The sequence below is a fragment of the Rhinoderma darwinii genome, unplaced genomic scaffold (genome assembly GCF_050947455.1).
Source record: "Rhinoderma darwinii isolate aRhiDar2 unplaced genomic scaffold, aRhiDar2.hap1 Scaffold_433, whole genome shotgun sequence".
Classification (NCBI taxonomy): Eukaryota; Metazoa; Chordata; class Amphibia; order Anura; family Rhinodermatidae; genus Rhinoderma; species Rhinoderma darwinii.
Window position 1 is genome coordinate 43,022 of NW_027463836.1, and position 15,524 is coordinate 58,545.

Here is a 15,524-nt window from a genome sequence, read left to right on the forward strand (position 1 = left end):
GACCATAACCCATTCCTCTGGCTATGGTCGGGAAAAGACACATCCCGACCATAGTATGGCTTTGTGGTCGCTTTCAATGTTCTCATGAACACGCTTTATTTCGTTTTCACTCCGGAACATCCAATTATTCCCGAGTGCTTGGTGTGACTACCAGCCTGTAGCTGCAACTGCGCATGCACAACAGTAGCGCTGCCCAAGTCCCCGCCTGCACTCGGGAACTGGCAACTGTTCCCGAGTGCTTCTGCTAAACTTGCATTTCAGCAAGACTGTATGTACCCAGGAACCGGCGACTGTTCCCAAGTGCTTATTCTAAACCTGTATTTCAGCGTGCGCTACTGCTCATGCGCAGTCACATCGCTGTAGAAGACGGTATGTACCCGGGAACCGGCGACTGTTCCCAAGTGCTTATTCTAAACCTGTATTTCAGCGTGCGCTACTGCTCATGCGCAGTCACATCGCTGTAGAAGACTGTATGTACTCGGGAACCGGCGACTGTTCCCAATTGCTTATTCTAAACCTGTATTTCAGCGTGCGCTGCTGCACATGCGCAGTCACATCGCTGTAGAGGACGGTATGTACCCGGGAACTGGCGACTGTTCCCAAGTGCTTATTCTAAACCTGTATTTCAGCGTGTGCTACTGCTCATGCGCAGTCACATCGCTGTAAAAGACTGTATGTACCCGGGAACCGGCGACTGTTCCCAAGTGCTTATTCTAAACCTGTATTTCAGCATGTGCTACTGCTCATGCGCAGTCACATCGCTGTAGAAGACTGTATGTACCCGGGAACTGGCGACTGTTCCCAAGTGCTTATTCTAAACCTGTATTTCAGCGTGCGCTACTGCACATGCACAGTCACATCGCTGTAGAGGACGGTATGTACCCGGGAACCGGCGACTGTTCCCAAGTGCTTATTCTAAACCTGTATTTCAGCATGTGCTACTGCTCATGCGCAGTCACATCGCTGTAGAAGACTGTGTGTACCCGGGAACCGGCGACTGTTCCCAAGTGCTTATTCTAAACCTGTATTTCAGCGTGCAATACTGCTCATGCGCAGTCACATCGCTGTAGAGGACTGTATGTACCCGGGAACCGGCGACTGTTCCCAAGTGCTTATTCTAAACCTGTATTTCAGCATGTGCTACTGCTCATGCGCAGTCACATCGCTGTAGAAGACTGTGTGTACCCGGGAACCGGCGACTGTTCCCAAGTGCTTATTCTAAACCTGTATTTCAGCGTGCGCTACTGCTCATGTGCAGTCACATCGCTGTAGAGGACGGTATGTACCCGGGAACCGGCGACTGTTCCCAAGTGCTTATTCTAAACCTGTATTTCAGCGTGCGCTACTGCTCATGCGCAGTCACATGGCTGTAGAAGACTGTATGTACCCGGGAACCGGCGACTGTTCCCAAGTGCTTATTCTAAACCTGTATTTCAGCATGTGCTACTGCACATGTGCAGTCACATCGCTGTAGAAGACTGTATGTACCCAGGAACCGGCGACTGTTCCCAAGTGCTTATTCTAAACCTGTATTTCAGCATGTGCTACTGCTCATGCGCAGTCACATCGCTGTAGAAGACTGTATGTACCCGGGAACCGGCGACTGTTCCCAAGTGCTTATTCTAAACCTGTATTTCAGCGTGCGCTACTGCTCATGCGCAGTCACATCGCTGTAGAGAACGGTATGTACCCGGGAACCGGCGACTGTTCCCAAGTGCTTATTCTAAACCTGTATTTCAGCGTGCGCTACTGCTCATGTGCAGTCACATCGCTGTAGAAGACTGTATGTACCCGGGAACCGGCGACTGTTCCCATGTGCTTACTCTAAACCTGTATTTCAGCATGTGCTACTGCTCATACGCAGTCACATCGCTGTAGAGGACTGTATGTACCCGGGAACCGGCGACTGTTCCCAAGTGCTTATTCTAAACCTGTATTTCAGCGTGCGCTACTGCTCATGCGCAGTCACATCGCTGTAGAAGACTGTATGTACCCGGGAACCGGCGACTGTTCCCAAGTGCTTATTCTAAACCTGTATTTCAGCGTGCGCTACTGCTCATGTGCAGTCACATCGCTGTAGAGGACGGTATGTACCCGGGAACCGGCGACTGTTCCCAAGTGCTTATTCTAAACCTGTATTTCAGCGTGCGCTACTGCTCATGCGCAGTCACATGGCTGTAGAAGACTGTATGTACCCGGGAACCGGCGACTGTTCCCAAGTGCTTATTCTAAACCTGTATTTCAGCATGTGCTACTGCACATGTGCAGTCACATCGCTGTAGAAGACTGTATGTACCCAGGAACCGGCGACTGTTCCCAAGTGCTTATTCTAAACCTGTATTTCAGCATGTGCTACTGCTCATGCGCAGTCACATCGCTGTAGAAGACTGTATGTACCCGGGAACCGGCGACTGTTCCCAAGTGCTTATTCTAAACCTGTATTTCAGCGTGCGCTACTGCTCATGCGCAGTCACATCGCTGTAGAGAACGGTATGTACCCGGGAACCGGCGACTGTTCCCAAGTGCTTATTCTAAACCTGTATTTCAGCGTGCGCTACTGCTCATGTGCAGTCACATCGCTGTAGAAGACTGTATGTACCCGGGAACCGGCGACTGTTCCCATGTGCTTACTCTAAACCTGTATTTCAGCATGTGCTACTGCTCATACGCAGTCACATCGCTGTAGAGGACTGTATGTACCCGGGAACCGGCGACTGTTCCCAAGTGCTTATTCTAAACCTGTATTTCAGCGTGCGCTACTGCTCATGCGCAGTCACATCGCTGTAGAAGACTGTATGTACCCGGGAACCGGCGACTGTTCCCAAGTGCTTATTCTAAACCTGTATTTCAGCGTGCGCTACTGCTCATGCGCAGTCACATCGCTGTAGAGGACTGTATGTACCCAGGAACCGGCGACTGTTCCCAAGTGCTTATTCTAAACCTGTATTTCAGCATGCGCTACTGCTCATGCGCAGTCACATCGCTGTAGAGGACGGTATGTACCCGGGAACCGGCGACTGTTCCCAAGTGCTTATTCTAAACCTGTATTTCAGCGTGCGCTACTGCTCATGTGCAGTCACATCGCTGTAGAGAACGGTATGTACCCGGGAACCGGCGACTGTTCCCAAGTGCTTATTCTAAACCTGTATTTCAGCGTGCGCTACTGCTCATGTGCAGTCACATCGCTGTAGAGGACGGTATGTACCCGGGAACCGGCGACTGTTCCCAAGTGCTTATTCTAAACCTGTATTTCAGCGTGCGCTACTGCTCATGCGCAGTCACATCGCTGTAGAAGACGGTATGCACCCGGGAACCGGCGACTGTTCCCAAGTGCTTATTCTAAACCTGTATTTCAGCGTGCGCTACTGCTCATGCGCAGTCACATCGCTGTAGAAGACGGTATGTACCCGGGAACTGGCGACTGTTCCCAAGTGCTTATTCTAAACCTGTATTTCAGCGTGCGCTACTGCTCATGTGCAGTCACATCGCTGTAGAGGACGGTATGTACCCGGGAACCGGCGACTGTTCCCAAGTGCTTATTCTAAACCTGTATTTCAGCGTGCGCTACTGCTCATGCGCAGTCACATCGCTGTAGAAGACGGTATGCACCCGGGAACCGGCGACTGTTCCCAAGTGCTTATTCTAAACCTGTATTTCAGCGTGCGCTACTGCTCATGCGCAGTCACATCGCTGTAGAAGACTGTATGTACCCGGGAACCGGCGACTGTTCCCAACTGCTTATTCTAAACCTGTATTTCAGCATGCGCTACTGCTCATGCGCAGTCACATCGCTGTAGAGGACGGTATGTACCCGGGAACTGGCGACTGTTCCCAAGTGCTTATTCTAAACCTGTATTTCAGCATGTGCTACTGCTCATGCGCAGTCACATCGCTGTAGAAGACTGTATGTACCCGGGAACTGGCGACTGTTCCCAAGTGCTTATTCTAAACCTGTATTTCAGCATGTGCTACTGCTCATGCGCAGTCACATCGCTGTAGAGGACGGTATGTACCCGGGAACTGGCGACTGTTCCCAAGTGCTTATTCTAAACCTGTATTTCAGCGTGCGCTACTGCTCATGTGCAGTCACATCGCTGTAGAAGACTGTATGTACCCGGGAACCGGCGACTGTTCCCAAGTGCTTATTCTAAACCTGTATTTCAGTGTGCGCTACTGCTCATGCGCAGTCACATCGCTGTAGAGGACTGTATGTACCCGGGAACTGGCGACTGTTCCCAAGTGCTTATTCTAAACCTGTATTTCAGCGTGCGCTACTGCACATGTGCAGTCACATCGCTGTAGAAGACTGTATGTACCCGGGAACCGGCGACTGTTCCCAAGTGCTTATTCTAAACCTGTATTTCAGTGTGCGCTACTGCTCATGCGCAGTCACATCGCTGTAGAAGACTGTATGTACCCGGGAACCAGCGACTGTTCCCATGTGCTTATTCTAAACCTGTATTTCAGCGTGCGCTACTGCTCATGCGCAGTCACATGGCTGTAGAAGACTGTATGTACCCGGGAACCGGCGACTGTTCCCAAGTGCTTATTCTAAACCTGTATTTCAGCGTGCGCTACTGCTCATGCGCAGTCACATCGCTGTAGAAGACTGTATGTACCCGGGAACCGGCGACTGTTCCCAAGTGCTTATTCTAAACCTGTATTTCAGCATGCGCTACTGCTCATGCTCAGTCACATCGCTGTAGAAGACTGTATGTACCCGGGAACCGGCGACTGTTCCCAAGTGCTTATTCTAAACCTGTATTTCAGCGTGCGCTACTGCTCATGCGCAGTCACATCGCTGTAGAAGACGGTATGTACCCGGGAACTGGCGACTGTTCCCAAGTGCTTATTCTAAACCTGTATCTCAGCGTGCGCTACTGCTCATGCGCAGTCACATCGCTGTAGAAGACTGTATGTACCCGGGAACCGGCGACTGTTCCCAAGTGCTTATTCTAAACCTGTATTTCAGCGTGCGCTACTGCTCATGCGCAGTCACATCGCTGTAGAAGACGGTATGTACCCGGGAACCGGCGACTGTTCCCAAGTGCTTATTCTAAACCTGTATTTCAGCGTGCGCTACTGCTCATGCGCAGTCACATCGCTGTAGAAGACGGTATGCACCCGGGAACCGGCGGTTGTTTCCGAGTGATTCTAATTTACTATTTCAGCGTCTGCTACAAGTACTAGGACTGCAGTAGCTTCGCTGTTCAAATCTTAGCCGTCACTTGGGAATTACACCTCTGAGTAATCCAGAGCTAGAAACCAGCCTGATAATTATCAGTAATTAATAATAATATTAATTACCAGTCCTCTGATTCCTCCATTGCCGCTGACTGGAGGATTCTAAATTTTGCTTCTCTTCACTTATAGACATCTAGAAAAGAAAGAGGTGCTATAATACGTTCCTGGTATATGCTATAGATGTACTGGATCAGTAAAGAGATGTTAGTGTGCCTGGTTTCTCATAAAGCTCAAATCATTTTTAAGGGGCAATTAAATCCGTTCTGGGGTACATTCTGCGGAGCCAAACTAGAGATCCCACCTCAAGTCTTCCTATCCAAGAGGTCGCACCGACCACCCCACACTGACTATAAGCCACAAGTATCATGGAATTGTCTCTGACCACAGCCCCTAAATTATTCACCAATCACACCAAAGATCAGATGTCTAGAAGAAATAGCGCTCTCCTTCACATCTGTATAACAGAAAACCATTCTACAATCTATTCAGTGGACCATTTACATCTCATTTATAACATGGGCCTAAGTGTGGCCTAGAGAGGACACCAAATATCTGATATCATTATCAGGAAAAATATTACACATTCAATAGAGACCTCACATGCGCCAAGTTATGACACAAAGTGATATCACTAGTAGTGAAAATAGCCGGACACTGACTTGTGACTTCTGGCCAAATCACTAGAGAGGAAAAGAAAAGGAGACGCGTCAACTAAACTGCGCCATTCACAGGAAAAATATTAAAACCCTGCCCACACAAACCCTACAAAAATGAGCCTTATTTCAGGGGAGACTTTCATGGACACTGCTGATAACCAGAAAGATTGTGTAACATACTGACAAACAAAATATACTGGGCTCGATAACGTCATTGTCATTACACATAGGGATTTCTACATCAGGAACACCTCAAATAATGATGATATCTTGTTACTAGCCGGGATGTAAGGGGCGTCTGGCTGCAACATTTATCACCCCATTCATCGCTACCTTTAATTTGGTGGATCTGACGGCAAGTAGAATGTCCTTCCTTACCCTGCCACAAATGGAGCATTTTATAGGAGTTCTTCCCATCTTAGACATTTATGGCATACATCAGAGCTGGACCCGCCATAAATGTCTAAGATGGAAAAACCCCTTTAAGCTGCACACTCGTCTGTAAGAGATGAAACACTACTCTATGGCCAGAGGTAGACAACTGACTGTTAGAACGTCCAAACGTCCTCAAGAATATCCTCCAAGAACAAGAACTCCAGAAGAAAACTCTTCTGCAAACAGCAACCAAACCGCATCTGACCGGGGAAATCCAACTCAAAATCACTTTATTACCAGAACTGTATGAATTATTTCTATCACAGCTACTTTACTTAGTCATAATACTTTCTATAGGAATTTTATCAACATTTCGGCCCCATTCTTCACGGCTGTGCCCATAATCACGGCCTGTGATTGTGGGCACGGCCAGCTGCCGATGGCCGCGGGCCACAGTTTCGGGCCGTGCTCTCATACAAAGTATGGGAGCACGGCCCATAAAAAACGAAAAGTAGGACATGCTCCATAATTCACGGCACGGTTCTACGGCACAGACAGCTATCCGTAGCGATACGGAAAGGTTTCTGCGGCCAATAGAACCAGGCGGTTCTGTTTTTTTACAGTCATGTGCATGGGGCCTTAAATTGTTACTAAACATAGTGACATGTCAGAAGTTTTGATCGGTGGGAGTCCTAGCACTGAGACCCCCACTTATTGCTAAAATGAAGCAGCAGAAGCGGCAGGGTGAGCGATGTACTGCTTTGTTTCTGATCGTCTTCCCTCGGAAAGTTGAGCAAACGGTGTACAGACTCAGAGTTTACATTTAGTCCGTACAACGCTCACTCAGTTTTCCGTGGAAAGCCAATCAGAAACCATGCGGCACAGCACTCACCCAAGAGCTTCTGCCGCTTCACTGTAGCAGTCGGGGGGGGGGGGGTCTCAGTGCTGAGACCCCCACTGATCAAAACTTCTGCTATGTCACTTTGATATGTTAAAAGTTTAGTTACACTTTATCAGCCTCACACAAGACTAAAAACATACCTTTACCCAACTGCCCCATGACAATTACAATACCTAAACGGCTCCAACGCCAGCCACAAAGTCCTATAAATTAATCAAATTAATCAGTTCCGCGTTTTTTTCTGCCACCCATTGATTTCAATGAGGGGTCAGAGGCGGAAACCGCTCCAGGAAAGTGATTTGGGGCATTTTTTTGGCACTGATTCCGTTGCGGTTTCCGTGTGAACCGACCTGTGGAGCATTCACCATCTTGATTCTCTGAACTTGGAAATAGACACCTGAAAAAGAAGAAGGAGGTGTGAGAATACATTCCTGGTAAATGCTATCGATTTCTATATAACGCCGATGTCTGTAAGAAATCCATGAAATAAGATGTTACTGCAGCGTGTGATCCTACAACTACAATCTATCCGGATACTTACCAGTCGCTGATACTAATCATAAAGGGGGCAATTTATTAACACTGCTGTTTTATACACAGTCTTAATAGAAAAAAAATTGAACGTAAAGTGCGACACATTTATTAAGAGGCAAAAGCATTTTAATAAATGTGTTGCATTTTTCTGCTGGGCCGTGCGGTAAAATTGTGCAGCAATGACCACACCATGCACCATAGCATCCCTCCCACGTCTCCCATAACATAAAAAAACACATACTCACCTCACCGCTCTTCTTCTCCCCTCCATCTCATCATCATTTCAGCGCCGCTCATACATAGTGGATGCCGAGAAGTGTCAGAGCCATATATGCAGGAGCGGATTACAATGAGGGCAATGTGGGCACTTGCCCAGGTCCCGAGGCTGAAGGGGGACCAGTTCGCCCCGGTTTTCCCGAACTGGTTGTTAAAATTACAGCTGGTTCAGAGAACCGGGGTGAAACAGGACTTTTTACCCAATTGTATCCGTGTCCTTAGGATGCAGATACAACCGATTACTATTGCACTGGCTTTTTTTTCTGTGGGCAGCATTGGGGCAATATCTACAGGGCACTCTATTTACACTGGGCAATATCTACAGGGGGCATTTTGACTGGCGCGATCTACAGGGGGCAGTGTGACTGGCACTATTTACAGAGGGTATTGTGACTGGTGCTATCCACAGAGGTTATTGTGACGGTCATTATTTACAGAGGGCATTGTGACTGGCGCTATCTACAGGGGGCATTGTCACTGGCACTATCTACAGGGGGCATTGTTAGTGTGTGTGGTGTTTCAATGAACGCTGTGTATAGGAATAGAGACAGCAGCAGCAGCGGCGCTGTCTCTATTCCTCCCGGTGATCATGTGACTGGTCACATGATCGCCGGGTGCCGTTAGTGACAGACTGCTGCTGGGTCTTACCAGCACAGCCCAGTTAGTGACAATCGTCACTATGAGAGGGCTGATTTCCCCTGTAACTGGGGCTGTTGTGCAACTCCAGTTACAGTGGAAAAGATGGTGTAAAAGAAAGAAAAAAAATATATAAAGGTCTTTTTTGACCTTTGAGGGACAGACCATAATAATAAAAAAATAGTAAAGTACAAAAAAATTTAAATAATAAATACACATAAAATACCCACCCCAAAAAAATACTGTTCCCCCCCGCCAATCATTGTTGTAACGCTAGCGCTGACCCAATTACCCTAATATAGACATATAATATATTAAAATTTACGGTAGACAATGACGATCACAAAAAAAAGGTCTATTTTAGGGTAAAACTATGTTATTACCAAAAAAAAAAAAAGCTGAAACGTAAAAAAGCTTTTTTTTTTACTATTATTTTCAAACTTTATGAATGAAAATTCTAAAATGGCAAAAAGGTGTGTATAAAAACGATAAAAAAATAAACCTCCATTGTCTACGGAAAAAACGTCGCAAAAATAACGTCATTAGCCCAACAAATAAAAACGTTATAGCCATTTAACTAACACGTGCTAAAAAGGGCTAAACGGTGTCTGGTCCTGAAGTCTCAAAATAGCCCGGTCCTGAACTGGATAAGATCTTCTGGGGTCCTGTATCTAAGCCTACATTGTTAGGCTTAGATACAGGGTCTAACTAACAGTGTCACACATGGAGCCTGTATCTAAGCCTAACACAATGTAGGCTTAGATACTGGACCCCAGATGACATTCTTTTTATTCCTGTATAAGGGTATGTTCACACGGCCTATTTACGGACGTAATTCGGGCGTATTAACCCCCGAATTACGTCAGAAATTACGGCTTGAAAGCGTTGGCAAACATCTGCCCATTGAAAGCAATGGGCTGACGTTTGTCTGTTCACACGAGGCGTATATTTACGCGTCGCTGTCAAAAGACGACGCGTAAATAGACGCCCGCGCCAAAGAAGTGTCATGTCACTTCTTCAGACGTAAATGGAGCCGTTTTCCATGGACTACATGGAAAACCAGCTACAGTTACGTCCGTAATGGACGCGGCGTTCAAGCGCCTGCACATGCCGTTACGGCTGAAATGACGGGGCTGTTTTCTCCTGAAAACAGCCCCTTAATTTCGGCCGTTACGGGCGCTGCCGTGTGAACATACCCTAAGATTAGTGTTTTGGGGTCCTGTATCTAAGCCTAACATGTGGTATTCTTAGATACATGGCCCATGTGTGACACTGTCTGCTTGGGTAATGTTACTAAGGCTACCTTGTGGTAGGCTTAGATACATGGTCTAACAGTATCACACATGAGCAGTGTATCTAAGCATCCCTCTTTTTTTTTTTCTTAGTTATTAGGTGTTTTTTACAGGTTGGGTCCTTGGTACTACATCAAGTTCAAGGACTACTTCAATGACACCTTTTTTATTTGTAATAAAATCGTTAACCAGTGTTGTGTGTGTTATTTTATTACAATATTTTTTCTATGTCCTTCTCATTTATTTAAAAATGTATTACTAGTGCATTATTAATGGCCACTGTCTAACAGCGTCCATTAGTAAGGCTTCATGCACACTCGCGCGTGTATTTTCCGCGTGTGAAAAACTTGCGTCAATCCCATCCGTGTGTGTGCGTTAGGGCGGATTAACACGAACGTGCTATACGTCCGTGCAACCCGCGTGCTTTTCACGCTTGTGGCACGGACCTATGCTAGTCTATGGGGCAGTGCAGACAGTCCGTGAATTTTACGCAGCATGAGTCCGCTGCGTAAAACTCGCGACATGTTCTATATTTCTGCGTTTTTCGAGCAGCACGCACCCATTGAAGTCAATAGGTGCGTGAAAATCAGGCGCACCCCATGGAAGCACTTCCGTGTGACGCGCGTAATTCGCGCAACAGCAGTAAAATAATGAATGTAAACAGAAAAGCACCGCGTGCTACAAACATCCAAACGGAGTGTCATAATGATGACGGCTGCGCGAAAACCGCACCCGTGCATCCGTATGAACATGACACGGAGCGGTCAAGTGCATTTTGTGCACGCAAAACGCCACCGTATTTGTGTGCGCAAAACGCACACGCTGGTGTAAATCCGCCCTTATGCATCAGTGTGCTTTTCGATTGTCATGTGTTATTCACGCACTCACAAAGCCAGCCAATTTTTTTCTTCTTTTTTACAACAAATTGCTGTGTAAATCACGCACCAAACACGTGTGCGGTGCGTGGTTTTCACGCATGCATTGACTTCAATGTGAGTGTAGGTGCATGATAACGCACCAATAGAGGACATGCAGTATGTTTCACGCAGCGGACTCTCGCTGCGTGAAAAGTCACGCATGTGTCAACGGCCCCATTGAAATAAATGGGTCGCGTGTGTCGTGCGTTTTTTCAAAGCACAGCACACGGACGTGATTCACACTTGTGTAAATCGTGCCTAAGGCCCCATTCACACCAGGGTGAATCTCGTCCGTGTGCTGATCGTCGAAACCACGCATAGCACACGCGACCCATTTATTTCAATGGGGCCGTTTTCACGCAGCGAGAGTCCGCTGCGTGAAACATACTGCATGTCCTCTATTGGCGCGTTATCATGCACCTACACTCACATTAAAGTAGATGCATGCGTGAAAACCATGAACCAAACAAGCGTGTTTGCTGCGTTATTTATGCTGCAATTTGTTGTAACAAAAAAATGGCCTTTCTGAGTGCGTGAATAACGCATGCCACTTGCTAAGCACACTGATGCAGAACGCACACAAACTGACCCCATTCATACGCGTTTCTCACGGGCGTCAATCTTACACGCAAGTGTGCATGAGGCATAAGACGGGGCTGGACGAACACTAACCATCACTATGACCCTGTTACCCTCCGCCACCAGGGGCACTGGGAATAGCATACCTGCGTAACATCCAGTAGCGGACCATCGCTAATACTGTGGTGGCCACAGCGCTGGCTGTTATTATTAGGGCACGTTCAGACGTGGCAGAGTTTTTATGCTTCAAATGTTGTTGCAGACTTAGGGGAAAGTACGCAACGAATCTGCACCAATATTTGCCGTTTTGACAGGTAATTCAGACGTTGCAGAAAACACAGCGGACCTGCCACTGATTTCGGTTTTTGCATTGCAAAGGCTGAAATACTTTGTGCCATTCCACTTCTCCGCAACAGACAGTGCATGCTGCGGCCTGAAATTTCTGCACCGCTGCCTATCGTCCGCAGCGGAGTTCCCATCAATGTCTGAACTAACTTGCCTAAAAATGTGTAGAAGGCCTGATTCAGACCAACGTGGCGTTTTTGCGCAGGCAAAACACGTGGCATTTTGCCTGCGCAAAAGCCACTTACCTGCTCCGTGAGGCAGCGTCATATGCGTGGTTTTTGCGCAGCCGCCATCATTATGACACGCCATTTGGATGTTTGTAAACAGAAAAGCACGTGGTGCTTTTCTGTTTACATTCATCCTTTTGACAGCTGTTGTGCAAAACAGCCAGTTCGCACGGAGGTGCTTCCGTGCGGCAATGCGTGGTTTTCACGCGCCCATTGACTTCAATGGGTGCGTGATGCGCGAAAAACGCCGGAATATAGAACATGTCGTGAGTTATACGCAGCGGAATCACGCTGCGCAAAAATCAATGACAGTCTGCACTGCTCCATAGACTTGCATAGGTCCGTGCCACACGTGTGAAAAACACGCGGGTTGCACGGACGTATATGGCGTTCGTGTAAATCCGCCCTTAGGTAGACAGCGCCACTATGATTCCGGTCCACAACGGATTGCTTCATGTCTCTGCCTAGGTCTATGTCCAAGCAAAGCGCGCAGGAGCGGAATCCCCGACCATAGTGGGATTCCACTACTCCGATAAGTTACAATAGCGCTAGGTACAGGTGGGGGGAGGGGTAGTGTGTCATCTATGTAATAAAATGACTCCTCCTCACAACACAAAGTGCAGGAGCAGGAATGGTACATGAAGTACAATAACGGAGGCAGCATTAGGCTAAGTTCACACAGAGTATTTTGACGAGTTTTTTTTAAGCGGAAACAGCGTTGCAAAACTCGTCAAAAACGGCCCGAAAATGCGTACCATTGATTTCAATGGGAGGCGTCGGCGTCTTTTTCCCGCGAGCAGTAAAACTGCCTTGCGGGAAAAAGAAGCGACATGCTCTATCTTCGGGTGTTTACGCCTCTGACCTCCCATTGACTTCAATGGGAGGCGGAGAAAGCGTATTTCGCGTTGTTTTATGCCCGCGGCGCTCAATTGCCGCGGGCGAAAAACGCTACAAAAAACAGACGCAAAAAAGGCTACGATAAAGCCGCGAAAAAAGCCGCAAACAAAGAGGCAAAGAACGCCACAAAAAACGACAGGGAAAACGCCACGAAAGACGCAACGAAAAACCCAGAAAAAAAAACCGCAAACAACGACGCAAAAAAAGACGCGAAAAACGACGCAAAAAAGGCTGCGATAAACGCCACGGAAAACGTTGCGAAAAAGACGCGAAAAAAGCCGCAAACAAAGAGGCAAAGAACGCCGCGAAAAACAACTGGGAAAACGCCACGAAAGACGCAACGAAAAACCCAGAAAAAAAAACGCAAACAACGACACAAAAAAAGAAACGATAAACGACGCGAAAAAGGCTACGATAAAGGCCACGGAAAACGCTGCGAAAAAGACGCGAAAAAAGCCGCAAACAAAGAGGCAAAGAACGCCGCGAAAAACAACTGGGAAAACACCACGAAAGACGCAACGAAAAATGCAGCAAAAATAGCCGCAAACAACGACACAAAAAAAGAAACGATAAACGACGCGAAAAAGGCTACGATAAACGCAACGGAAAACACAGCAAAAAACATTGCAAAAAAAGACGCAAACAAACAAGCAAAAAACGCCAAGATAAACTAAGCGAAAAACGACCCGAACAAAGCGGCAAACAAAAACGCAAACAAAGCCGCAAACAGCGCACAAAAAACTCCGGGAAAAATGACGCAAAAATCAACGTGCAGGGAGAGGTAAATCTGCCGCAAACTTCAAGACGGAATTTTGAGGCAGATATTCTTCCTGCAAAAAAACTCAGTGTGAACATGGCCTTAGTGGAGAGAGACATGAGATAGAAGAGGGTGGACGAGGGTGAGGGTGGACGAGGGTGAGGGTGGACGAGGGTGAGGGTGGACGAGGGTGAGGGTGGACGAGGGTGAGGGAGACACGAAGAGGTTTATAGACCTAAAAAGAGAAAGAAAACATAAATGTGAAAACATAATGGGGGGAGAACGGTCACCGTCCTTCAAGAATGTCAGCAAGAAGACAAGTCCAGTGAAGGATGTCAGCGGGGAGGAGCAGGGACAGCTCACGTGAACTCTGGGAAGGTACGTGCACGCTCATTGCAGCCTGCAAGGAGCGTGCACGGGAAAAAAGTTTCCTCACAAGGAAAGATCAACAAACCAGAGCTGAACTGCATGTAAACAAGCCGTGCTAAACTCAAAGCAGAAATGTGCGAAGTAGAAGTTTTTTTAAAATAATGCTTTATTTAGGTTGTCTGTATAAGGGGTAATGTATGACACAGTTTTTGAAAAAATGTTGGTATCTCGGACAACCCCTTTAAAGCGGCTCTGTCACCAGATTTTGCAACCCCTATCTGCTATTGCAGCAGATCGGCGCTGCAATGTAGATTACAGTAACGTTTTATTTTTTAAAAACGAGAATTTTTGGCCAAGTTATGACCAATTTTGTATTTATGCAAATGAGGCTTGCAAAAGTACAACTGGGCGTGTTTACAGTAAAACTACAACTGGGCGTGTATTATGTGCGTACATCGGGGCGTGTTTACTACTTTTACTAGCTGGGCGTTGGGAATGGGAGTGAATGATGCTGACGAATCAGCATCATCTACTTCTCTTCGTTACCACCCAGCTTCTGGCAGTGCAGACACAGCGTGTTCTCCAGAGATCACGCTGTGACGTCACTCACTTCCTGCCCCAGGTCCTGCATCGTGTCGGCCACATCGGCACCAGAGGCTACAGTTGATTCTGCAGCAGCATCAGCGTTTGCAGGTAAGTAGCTACATCGACTTACTTGCAAACGCCGATGCTGCTGCAGAATCAACTGTAGCCTTCGGTGCCGGTGTGTCCTCGCTCGTCCGACACGATGCAGGACCTGGGGCAGGAAGTGAGTGACGTCACAGCGTGATCTCTCGAGGACACGCTGTGTCTGCACTGCCAGAAGCTGGGCGTTGTGAAGAGAAGTGGATGATACTTCTCGTCAGAACGCCCAGCTAGTAAAAGAAGTAAACACGCCCCGATGTAACACACACAATACACGCCCCAATGTACGCACATAATACACACCCCGATGTACGCACATAATACACGCCCCGATGTACGCACATAATACACGCCCAGTTGGACTTTAGAAAGCCTCATTTGCATAATTACAAAAATGGTCATAACTTGGCCAAAAATGCTCGTTTTTAAAAATAAAAACGTTACTGTAATCTACATTGCAGCGCCGATCTGCTGCAATAGCAGATAGGGGTTGCAAAATCTGGTGACAGAGCCTCTTTATGGTAAAAGTAGATGTTAAATCTACTTTTACCTTAAGAGAAGGTAAGTGTGTACAGTAAAAACTAAACCCAAAAAACATGGAGGAAGCTCAGTTTTCTCAAATTCAACCATTACATGGTACTTTAAATGGTGCCTAAAAAACGACAACTCCTCTCGCAAAAAAATAATCCTTCACACACCACTCCATTGACGTAAAAATAAAAAAGTTATGACTCTAGGAAGGTGAGTGACAAATGAAAAATGGCTTGTATAACCTCTTCAGGCCGAAGCCATTTTAATAGACTTTGAGGGCTTATTTTTTACGGGAGGCGTCGTA

The 15,524-nt window shown here is 47.1% G+C and overlaps 1 long non-coding RNA gene across 1 annotated transcript in view; it reads right to left on the reverse strand.

Moving 5' to 3' along the window:
• Positions 1 to 15,524, reverse strand: part of LOC142712967 (uncharacterized) — a 31,328-nt gene that overhangs the window by 12,545 nt on the left and 3,259 nt on the right. The window contains exon 2 of the long non-coding RNA XR_012870140.1: positions 7,527 to 7,573. This is a non-coding gene — a long non-coding RNA (uncharacterized LOC142712967). The remainder of the gene's footprint in view (positions 1 to 7,526; positions 7,574 to 15,524) is intronic.